We start from the raw sequence: 12,318 nt of genomic DNA on the forward strand, positions 1-12,318 counted from the left end.
AGACACGGATATTTAGGAATTAGAAGCAGCATCACAGTCCATAAGCATGCCTTTCATTAATATTTAAATATTTTCAGAGTTCAATAGTTGTCTAGTGCAGAAAAGCTGTGGAGAACTGGTGCCAGGTTTGGCATCAGCAAGGATTTGGCTGGGAATTGCTGACAGAAAGTTACACTGCTTTTAAAAATAAGTTTGGCATCAGACCCAACAAAGTTTACCATCACTGCTGCAGAAACAAGATCAGTGGAAGTATGAGAAAATATCGGAAATGAATATTTTATATGCAAGAAGATTAACAAGGAAGCCTAAGAAACAACTTACAGTGGTGCCCTCATCTTAACTTGTTCTTCCACATCTTAGCTTTTCATGTAAGAAAATAGACAGAGTTTTTATATTTTGGCCTAACTTGGAGGTGATCTCAGAACATTTTTAATGAAGTACTCTGTTACTTGTAATTTAGTCTTGCTTGTATCTCACACCTAGGTGAGAGTGAACATTTTATTTGATTCAGTAGTCATGAAAGATCACCCATGTAGAAGAAACTATGCTGATATTTCTTCTGTGCCCTTTAAATCCTACTCACTTAGTACCCATTAAAAGCAGAAAAAAACCCACTGGAATAGGCAAAAAAAAAGGTTTAAATGTCTTTCCTGCTTTTTATTAACCTTTCAATAGATGAGTAGCTTGATTTTTTTCCAGGAATATCTGGTTTAGAGTTGAACCCCTTCTTTGTTTGTTAAAGTGTATGGGATGAACTAGGCTTCAATTTGAAGAACATTTTTACTGTCTGAAGAAAGTATACTAATATCCACCTCTCCTTCTTATTAACTCGAGTTTCCAGAAGTTCACTTTTGAGCACTGTTATATTTTTTTTCATTTTGTTTCTCGTTGGTAAGAAAATTAATATAAGGAGAAAGCCTACATAATAAGACTAATCATTAAGATACATTTTGGTGCAGTGAGATCCCTATAATTATAGTAGCCCAATGTGCTGTTTAATGTCAATTACATCAGAGAGGTGTCACATATTTAATGAGATGTTTCATAGCATGGGAGGACAGTCTTTTTTCTGTTTATTTTTACAACTGGACAAGTGCGTCCTATAGCTGATCTTCATGTCCTTCATATCTCAAAATCAAATTTGAAAATCAGGTATGATAACAGACCTAATAAGATAAAGCAGATTACTTACTTAATATAGCATAATATCAAGGTTGCCAATTAGTTGTGTTTCTAAATCACTGTACAAGAAGGAGGCTATTACCAGGGAGTTGTTTTTAATTCTAGCTGAAAAACAGTTTTCATTAAAGATAATTGTCTGCTACAGGAAATGCAGTGAAGTCCTTCAATCATTAAAATCTCTGTCCTTAAAATATGCTGTCAGCTCTCGTAGTTCCATCAAAATCAGTGGAATGAGCTACATGTGTAACTATAAATAGATTTCAAAATGTCAGTAAAATCAACCCAAAAAAAAGTATAGTGAAGTATCTAATCTCAAAAGTAGAAGATTTTTCTTATTAAAAAAGTTCTTTACAAATTCAGACTCACATTTGTTTTCTACTTACCAAAGCTGAAGTATGTCAAGAGGATTTATCTTTTATATGTGGAAAGTCAGTGACTGATGGATAATACAAACGACTGTTTGAGAACTCAATTCTGAAGTAGATGCTATTATACACTCTACACCAGCTGAGTGCTGCTGTATCTTATTATTACCTAAGAGTTTCATTTTTTATATTTTAACAAAACCAAAACCTTCTATTATTTTGATTACAATTGATAATCAAACCACTAACAGAATATGTTTTCATTAAAATAGTGTAGCACTCTCTAAATGCTTTGTGAAGTCTTGTCTTTTTTACTGAAATTTCATTTATGTGAGAAAAAACAGGATGAAATGCTCTGGCAATGTCAAAAAAATCTCGTTTTGACATCTTTAAATGAAAGTCTTATACTTTCCTTTTTTGAAACAGCTTTTTAAAAAAATATTTTTGTGTTTCATACAGATATATCTGATGTGAGTAAGAAATCTGAATTGGAAAGAATTGATCCATCTGAAACTAGATATTTTTCATTTTGCAGAACACTTTATTATTGAAGTTTTCTTGAACTGGGATAAAAATATCTTTAGAAAACCAAAAGTTCTGGAAACATTTTTCATTCTCCATGTATTTCTAGCTTTACTTTAAGTTATGGAATAGACATGTTACCAGAGGTATAAGTAAAGCAGCCTATAATAACTCTCTACAATTATTTCTACCCTAGAAGTGTAATTAAACATTAAAGCTTTAAGAGAAGCAGCTATCCAAGCACTTTTGGGGTGTTAACTGGAGATTTAGAGACAAGCACTTCCCTCTGGTGATTCCATTTTTGATTTTTGAAGAGTAGAGCTGAGACAGAGGAACCACATCCTCTGAGTATTTTCTTCAAACAACCAGCATCCACTCTTCTATTTTGGAGAAAAGGAAAATTAACCCTTTGAAACCTGAAAAAGATTAGAGCCTCACTTTTCTGTTTCAAGATTTCCTGAAAACCATGCAGTGGTCCTTGGCTAGTGCAAAATGGGGGTTAACTATCTCAGAGTGGTTCTCCATGGTTCTCCCCCAAGTTGTCCTTGAGACAGCAAAGAAATGGAGGCAGGAACAGGTGAAATTTGAGGTTGTCATTCTGAAAATGAAGGTGAAATAAGCAAATGTCTTAAGCTTTGGAATAGCAATGTTATATTTTCCTAAGGTGGCAGAGTGGATTCACCAGAGACCACACTTCCCAAAGAGACCTGGGTGCCCTGTCTCCTTGGCTATGGTAATGGCAGGTTGTGGTCCAAGCTGCCAGCAAGGCTGTTTTGCAGGTGGCTTCAGCTGATCACGTGGGCCTTGTACTGCCCAGACAAGGTCTGATGTGGGCCATGAGGAAGGGAGGTGAAAAGCTGCCTGCTCAGCTGCTGGCATGACCTGCTACCTCACCTCTCCCACGTGACAGTGAGGAGGACTAAGAGTTGGTAGCAGACTGGCTTCAAGCACAGGTTTAAGTTTTTTACCATCACAATTGCCTACAGTGTGTTTGGGGAATGTACTTGGTGTCCCCATCCTCAACCTTTTCAGGGATGCTTTTGTGGAAGAACAACTGAGTCAGCACAGTCCAGTAGAGGCCATGACCAATGATATGAGACAAACAGCGTGTAGATGTTCCACTTGTCATCGTTTCACCCTCCTGGACCTACACCTACAGCCAGCAATGGATAGTCCCATGCAGCATCTAAAAATGAGAAGCAGACTGGCGTGTTTCCCAGCAGTTAGAGAGTTGACAGCCCATGCTGTCCCTCTCACTGCAGCAGCTGCTCACACTCACAGTGAATGGGCAAGGGAAGAGGATGACACACCAAGGCAGGACGACTGGCAGGACTTTTGTAGGTGATGAGTGACAGGCAACGCTACACTGGGACACTTCTCACAGGAAGGAGAACGGCTCAGGCAACTCAGCCTGCCCAAATAAAGCTCCTCAGAGGAAACAGAAGTTGCTGATGTGCTGAGCATGTCAGCACCCACTGCAGGGTTTCCTAAAGTGAGCCATGGTTGTGCAAGCCTCTGTGCCCTCCTGTCTTCAGAGAATAAGCAGATACTCAAGACTTGTTGAAAATCCCTAAAGACTAGGAGGTGGGATAAATCCAGGCTTGCGCAGTATGGGTTCATAATGTGGGTCTTCCTGGTTCTGTCCCCAGAATAGTTTATCCTCAGGCTGAGCATCAGCTTTCCAGTGGGAAAAACAGAATGATTTAAAATGTGTTATGCAAAACCAAATATATAAACAAATTGAGATAATCTCTATGTTTTCCTTGGTTTCTGTTCATTATGAAGTATGCAGCCAATTTCTTTTACTATTTTTTCCAATAACCTAGCAAAGTAAACACAGTTCTGACAGTATTTGTAATATAATAATACATGCACGTAAGCTCTTACATCAATAATTCAAGCAACCTTTACAAAACACAACAAAAAAATATAGAGAAAGTGAAATGTCTATCTTTTTCCCCTTTTTTTTTTTTTGTTTTGGTGAGTGGAATTCATACCATTTGGGTGGTGCAGTTAAATTCCACTTTCAAAGAAGTTTATAATACTGTAGTGAAGACTATCAGGAGAACCAATTATAAATTTTTATATGACTTGCTGTTTATAGTAGTCCAGCTATATTGTAATAATAACACTCAGGTATTGGAAAGATTACCCACATGATGATGTAAATGTGGTTGAATTCTGATTTCCAGTAATCTTTCTCTAATGTCAGGCCTTACTGGAGCAAATATGGGAGAAGCTACAAGCCATAGCTATATATAACTCATTCCATGTTTGGCTTTGATTTTTAATTCTATGTAGTTCTACTAGAGAAATACAAACAAACTGCAGTACATGTTATTATTATACAGACTACATTTAGAGCTAGATCTCCAGAAATGAAAAGCTGGAGAAATATCCCGTTGGACTAACAGGTTTGTGCTCAGAAATCTCTAAATTCACCCATCTCTCATAAATGTAACTATTGACTAAGTAAAGAATACCAAGCCACTGGAAAAATAAACACGAAACAAGATATTTCAAGTTATATATACAATGTACTTTATGTTACACTAGATATCAACTGAAAATTGAGATTCAGAACAAAAGCAATGGCTCAATAATATCTCCAAAATAAAAATAAACTTGTACCTCAGTACTCTGCCAACGAACTATGGGCAGAAAGAAATCCCCAGGTCCATATTCTCAGCTGTCTGAATGGTCAGAGGTGCTACACAGCCAATAGTTCCTACTGACTTGTTAAAAGTTGTTCATAGGAATGTGGATTTAATATATAACTTAAGGCAGTCAAAGCAGAAAGAAGTTTCTGAGCATCTGTGGCACAGTAAGTTAACAAGGCCAGCTGGTCATCAAGACCAAGAGCCTGACCCTGAGTCAGAGGCATCTTAGAATCATAGAACTGCTTAGATTGGAAAAGACTTCTAAGATCACCAAGTCTAACTGTTAACTCAGCACTACTAAGTCCATCGCTAAACCATGTCCCCTAAGTATCACACCTACACGTCTTTTAAATACTCAGCCTTTTCCTCATCCTTTGTCACTCTGTACCCCCTCACATCCAATACAGGATGGAGATTCTCCTTAGCTCTTCTTTTGTTGTTAATGCGTGTATAGAAACATTTTTTAATTGTCTTTTAAAGCAGTAACCAAATTAATTTCTAGTTGGGCTTTGGCCCTTCTGATTTTCTCCCTGTATAACCTTCTGACATCCTCGTAGTCCTCTTGAGTTACCTGCCCCTTCTTCCAAAGATCATAAACTCTCTTTTTTTTCCTGAGTTCCAACCAAAGCGCTCTGTTCAGCAGGGCAAGTCTTCTTCCCTTCCAGCTCTTTATTCAGCACACAGGGACAACCTGCTCCTGTGCCTCTACGATTTCCTTCTTGAAGAACGTCCAGCCTTCCCGGACCCCTTTGACCTTCAGAGCTGCCTCCCAAGGCACTCTGCCAACCAGCCTCCTAAACAGGTCTAAGTCTGTCCTTTGAAAGTCCAAGGTAGTGATTCTGCTGATCCTCCTCCTTACTTCCCCAAGAATTAAAAAGTCTGTCATTTTGTGATTGCTATACCCAAGGCATCCTCCAACCATTACATCACCCAAAAGTCCTTCTCTGTTCACAAACAAGAACCTTTTACCACATCCATTGACACCCTGCATAATCTACATGGGGATTTTTTCCTGCCTCTCCAAAACAGTGCAACTGGAGAACTGTCCTGCTTCTTACTGCTCCAGCCATGTGGCTTAAGCCATCCTGCCAGCCGTGTGATGGGAGAGGGACAAACAGAGAGCAAAGTGGCGGAGGAACCGTGGTTTGATCACATATCAACAGGCTGCTTGCAGGCTTTCAAATATTATATTAAACTAGTCAACAAGTAGCTAAATTACTTTGGTGGAGAGGAGAAGGGAATGTCAGCATTCACTGGAGGAGACAGGAATATCACTCAGGGGAGCACACACTCAGAAGATGTGCTTCAGAATGTAATATTTTGCAATAAAATAGCAGAATATCTTAGTTTCAATATGAGTTTAATCTACTCCTTGTCATCTTACTATTTCCACTTATATGCTTCAATTTGGGGTGTTGTTTTTTTTTTAAAGGTGCTTGAGTGCTTCACAATTAAAAATTTTAAGGTGTTTTAAAATTATTTGCATGGTAACTGAGTCAGATTTTGATTGGTTGTGTATAATAACAGATATTTGTTAGTACTATAGGGCAATATAACAACATACTACAAAATGTTCCATTGGAAATGTATACTTATTATAAGAATAAGAACATTTAACTGATTTACCCTGTGGTAATAAATTTTTCACTCTTACTCATGCATTAAAATAGATGTATTTTACAGAATGACAAATATGCAAAACATCTCACTGACTAAGCAACATCCTCTTGTGTCAGAGTTATCCTGACTGTAAGCACAATCCTCTCCATCTGTGGGAGATGACTGAAGAGATAAGGAAACCATGAGGTTTTTTAATATGAAGGGAGAGTAGACATATTTAACCATAGGCTTTCAAACCATCTTAAGGATGATAGCAGGAATCTTCCAAAAACTGAGGAGAACATGATTATAACACCACTTGAAGCAACAAATCATTACTACAATTTTACAGTTGGGAAACTGAGGCACAGATGTGCCATGGAATTTCCCTAAATCTGCTGGGGGACACTGCTGGCTGTGCTGGCAAACTAATGGATTTGCAGTAGTATCCTCCATATGCAACACATCAAAGTTAAATCAGCAGCACTTAAATTACAAAACTGTCTTCCTTCTGATGCTTTCTCATGAGATCTTCCCCTTTTCTAAACCAAAAATTAATTCTTCCTTTTACCTCATTCTATAAAAGTATTTTAATACGAAAGCTGAGATCTTAATGCAGCTCTGGTCAAGATCTGAGTTGCTTTTATGTCCTGTCCCCCAGTTAGCTTAGGAAAGGGGAGGTGTGCATTTTGGGGGGCTTTCCTGCAGTGCATTATACTGCCTGCATAATTCCCAGTTGAGCAATTAATTAAAGAAATTTAAATAAAGAGTTTTCAAAATAGCTGAAACAACAATCTCAAAGACTCCATTCCTCTGCATGCTGAATAACCAGCTCAAACAAATGCTTTCCTGATGAAAAGCTACAGAAGGTTTACAGCCCCTGTAGGAACATTATTTACTATCAACATAAACCTTCCCCTTGTTTATTAAAATTTTGTAAAACCTACATCCTAAATTATTCTTACAAATACTGCAGAGAAAAGCTTTTCTCAGGAAGACATCTTTACGGATCCTACCATCAACCTGATGGCCTTGTGTCTTAGTAAAATTGCTTAGTCAAGTCCCATTCTGCATGCCTCTAAGACGGAACACAACATCTAAAGAGAGTAGCAAATTCAATTTTACTCACCTGAAGTTGTCTGGAACAAAAAGGGCAGAAAGCTGAATGTACTAAATAGCAACATGGTAGATACTGAACACTTTTAGTAACACATTTGCTGAAAATGGGGGAGTGTGGTAGGACACTTATAGTTCAGATGTTCACTGAAGGTGTCATCTTTGCATTTCTATCTCGTTAGAAAGAGTTCATGCCCTCTGAACAACTGAGCAAAGTTAAAGGTAGGAAGTGGAATCTTCTCAGGGCTTCTTTCTTCCACAGAGGGACAATTTAGAGAAGAATAATTGGCATGAAGTTCTCAACTTTAAGAAACTATTGTTATCCAATACCATGAAGTACTGAAGGCAAAATGAGGTTCTTAGGGACATGGTTTAGAGGAGGACTTGGCAGTGTCAGGTTAACGATTAGACTCGATGATATTAAAGGTCTTTTCCAACCAAAATGATTCTATGATTCTATAATATCACTTGGAAAGGGAGTGGTAGAACTTTTCAGGGGGTAAAGCAAGAAGGAAACAAATTTAAAGGTGTTACAGCGTGGTAGAGGCAACAATTGTAGCCACCACAAAACTAATAAGGGAATATTTCTTTTATGTTAAAAAGGAAAATTATATGTGTTATTAAGCATTTCATTTTTTCAGAGCTCTGTAAGAAGTCACCAAAATAACTGCACTAGAAGTCACAAAAGCTGCGATCCCCAGGAAGACTAAGTGTTCCAGACCTGTGGAATTGCTCCATCTTTGTAGTGTTGCTCTCAAAGCAGATGCAGGGTTCTGGTGATTGGGGTAATACAGGTACCCACAGTTACATGCAAAATTGAAAGTAAAAATCTAGGAGGGGCGTATTTCCTATATGCTACTGGTGTAAGTCCGTAAGGCACCGTAAGGTACCGTAAGGAAAAGTTACTTGTAAAATAACAATAAATAGATGAGGATAGTCTTCTCTATATTATTTCAGCAGGAGAAAGAGGACTGCATGTAAATATTAACTTCATAGTTTAAAATAGTTTGTTACCTGCAGTTACATGTGTTTCAAGAAATCTGTAAGCTGCAGATTTCATTTTAAATAACTGCAAGCATCTGATCTAGTGCAACGGTCTGAAGGCTGATAAGTACAGCATGGAAAATGTGTTGGATTTTGTGTTTCTGCAGCCTAACACCAGTCATGCTTCCACTACTTGCCTGCCCTGGTACCAGCCTCTTTCATCAAAGCATTCATTTTAATGGAAAAAAAACCAACAACCAAACATTGCAGTAATCAGTTTGAGAAGACTTAAAGCCAGGGATGGAACCTGGCTTCAAAAAAGCAGAAGCCTGGAAATGTTCTCCAATGGGAAGCAATTAGAACAATATAGAAAAGTTCGGTGTTATTGAAGGCTACGGGAGGGAAACAGAGCAGCGCAGCCATGGAAACCACCACATCAGCAGCTCTCCTCTGATGGAACGTGCAGAACCTCAGAGGAACCACAGAACTACCCAACCTGCGCCTCCTTCCATTCCCTGCTTCCCTCTTACTCCCTCTTCTGCCTCAAGGTGAATCATCACTGGGCAGGTAAAGAGGAACTGTCAATCAATACGCCTCTCTGGACTCCAGAGGTAGGCTTGTGAAGCTCTTGTCAATAAACAAACTCCTCCCCCCACAGAAAATACAGTATTTCCTAATTGCCCAAAGCCCCAAACCACAAGACCTATAATTTCTTCTTAAAAATTTGAGTCCAGCTTGAAATCATCGACTAGCCAGCACATGACTGCACCAAAGTGCCACAGTTTTAAATAGTGGATACACAGTGTCTGAAAACAAACTGAAAAGTTGTCAGACAATATATGCAAATGAGCCAAATGCATAAAATTATAAGTATTTTCATAGTTTATAAACAGGTACTAGCAAATAAATAGAACATACAAAATACAATACTCCATTACTCTTGCTTTATTCTCTCTTTAACTAAAGAACTACATGTGCTACACAAAAAGCCAAAATAGCTAAAAATAATGAGCGGTACTCATTACTGATGTCATTCCACTGAAGTCAGCACAGACACAATGGAGAACAAAGTCTGGATCAGCGTCTTAACTACCCTTATTTAGATGAGTACTAATTAAACAAACTCCATTCAACAATTGTTCCCACAAACCCTAATGCACTTAATGTGTAATCACTTGTGATAGTCAAAAAAAAAAGAGAGAGATTTAACTGAAGGCTGTTTTAAAAATCTTAAGATATAATAAAAAATATATTACAGAAACAGTTAAAATACCTCAAAAAGTAGTACAAAATGAACACAGACACTATTTACCATGTCTGCCTGTATAAACTCAGCATGTTCACATGGTTAATATTTTGGCAATTCAAATAGAAAGGGATTGGCTGTCTGAAATGTAATTGTTTCAGCATACTTTTACATGGATTCTTTATGTATCTGCTCCCTTCAGGGAATAGCTCACAACGGGCAAGATTTCTAAATCGTTATGTGAGCCGTCACAGAAATGTTTAATCATAACAGCACTAAATCCACCTTGACCAAATTTAACAAAAAGATGTGGTTCTTATTGCAATGTTTTCACCATCATGTACACACAAGTCCAGTCACAGTGGTGATGGTGCATGGACACGGGAGCAATACTTCCGATACTTCAGGTTTATTTTCTGAAGGGTTGCGGAGTGTTTTGGGGGTGTTTGTTTGCTTTGTTTTTTTTTTCCTGAATGCATCCATTTTTTCCTTTGAAATTCCTTTTAAGCGATCACATAGCACTTATTAAAAGTGCGGGGAAGGGGGTGAAGAAGGACAAGTCTCAACATCCACCTACGATGCCGCTCCCCCGTACCCGCTCCGGGGGGGGCTCCGGACACCCCTCCCCGCTGCGGGCCGCCACTGCCACCTGCTGAAGGCACAGGGATAGTGACAATCCCGACCCCCGGCGGTCCCCCGGTCCCCCGGCGGCCGCCTCCGCGGCCGCCGGGGAACCGGGGGACCGCCGGGGGCCGGGTCATGCAAGGGATGTAGAGGATGCTGAGGATGCAGGGGATGCGCGGTCAGCCCCGCACATCATTGTGCATGTTCACCAACAGCATCACAGCGCTAAGGACAGTGTCAAATAAAGATAAATTTAGGGGCCGACAGTTTTCTTCCCATTCTCCCGCAGCTGCTCGGTCTACCAGCTCCAATCTCCTGAAGCGTCATGATCACAGGGCATTTCCGCAACGTGTTTTGCCGTGAATTCTTCCCTTTTACAAAGCGTATTGTTTGATTTCAGAGGTGTGCTTTAGGAAGAAAAGGTGCCGGTTCAGCAGGCAGCAAATGATTACACAAGAGGAGTTAAGGTTACACGATGGAAATTATTACTCTTAACTGATGTGGTGCATGCAACCAAGATGCCTTTAGTATGGTTCCTCAGCCAAAGGCAATGTACAAAAGAGGTTGTCATATACTATAGTAAAGAAAGAAAACCTGATTTACAATGCAGAATAAGACCCTAATCAACATTACTTGGGGTCTAAAGCAACATCACTCTTCTGAAATTATCATCACCACTGCAAATGCTTCCCTTTTGAAAAAATAAAGTCAGTAATTCTTCATCAGTTAAGTAGAAGTAAATAGTAAAATGTTTATTACTGTCTGGGGCTCGTTTCTTTCAGCAGGAAACTGCCTCCACTGTTATACTACTCCAGTGTACAGATTCGCTCTGGAAACAGAGGTATCCTTATCTGTATGGATTTAAATATGGAAAGAGACAGTGAATGGAAAGAACAACTTCAATCAGATATTTTAAGTTACAACTGAATCGTGTGTTTATGGTACCAGACAGTGCACTCTGCAAAATGTTCCAAAACACTCATCTCTAAGCTTTCAACTATTTCTCACTTCTGCTTCAGTGAAACAGTTTGAGGGAAAAAAAATAAAAGGTTTCCTATCAGAGTCTAACATAAAGAAGGTGGAATCATAGTGATAACCATTTCCAACTGAGTTATAAAGGTAGTTTGTGGGTTTTATTTATCAATCACCCAATATTATCACCTAGGCCATCATTTCTTTTTGAAATATGTAAGAGTTTTCCTTCCACTACATGATCTTTACACTATAAAAATCGTTTTAGAACCATAGTTTATAGTGCATCTTTTGGCTTAAATTTCTATTTTCTCCATTGCAGTGATAGGATAGCTACTTCTATAAACTAGTCTAGATAATATGTCATATCTCTCTTCAGCAGCTACTGCACACATGATATAGGAAACTTTCCTGCTACTGGTTACTCATTAAAGTTAAGTGATAGGGATCCACATGGCAAGGTTAAATTTCAACACTTTAAACCCTGCTGAAAGTTGCTAATAATAATGTTTAATTTTCATTCCAAGCATTTATGGTATCACCAACCTGAGCTGGTTATTTTCTTCTTCTCATAAGGTGGAAACAATGAACCTCTCTGCAGAATAAAAATCTTCAGGCGGAATAATAAAATAGAAGCAGAATTTGACCCCTGCTTAAATTAAACAATCTAAATGGATTTAATGTGAATGTCCTATTAACCAGAGGTAAAGTTTGACCAAGATTTTTAAAAAGGACTAGAGATTTTAAAATCCTAGTAGGGAAATGTTAACAGACACGTGATTTTCAAACCATAAACATGATTTTCAAAGCAGGGCCACTCAACACTTTCTTATAATGGTCTGTTATGCAGGGCAACTAAAATAACTACTCCCTTTGAAGAAAATATAATTTTTTAAATGCTGATTTTTTATTTGGGGGGAGATAAGGTTTGCAACTAATCATCCATAATCTCTTGACATTGAAAAATCTCACTGCAAAAAATTAAGCCAAGTTCAAACCATCTCACAGGGAAAGAAATAGGAGAAAAAGAAGGATGATTGCTATGGCA

This window comes from Columba livia, chromosome 3 (genome assembly GCF_036013475.1).
Source record: "Columba livia isolate bColLiv1 breed racing homer chromosome 3, bColLiv1.pat.W.v2, whole genome shotgun sequence".
In the NCBI taxonomy this organism is placed as follows: domain Eukaryota; kingdom Metazoa; phylum Chordata; class Aves; order Columbiformes; family Columbidae; genus Columba; species Columba livia.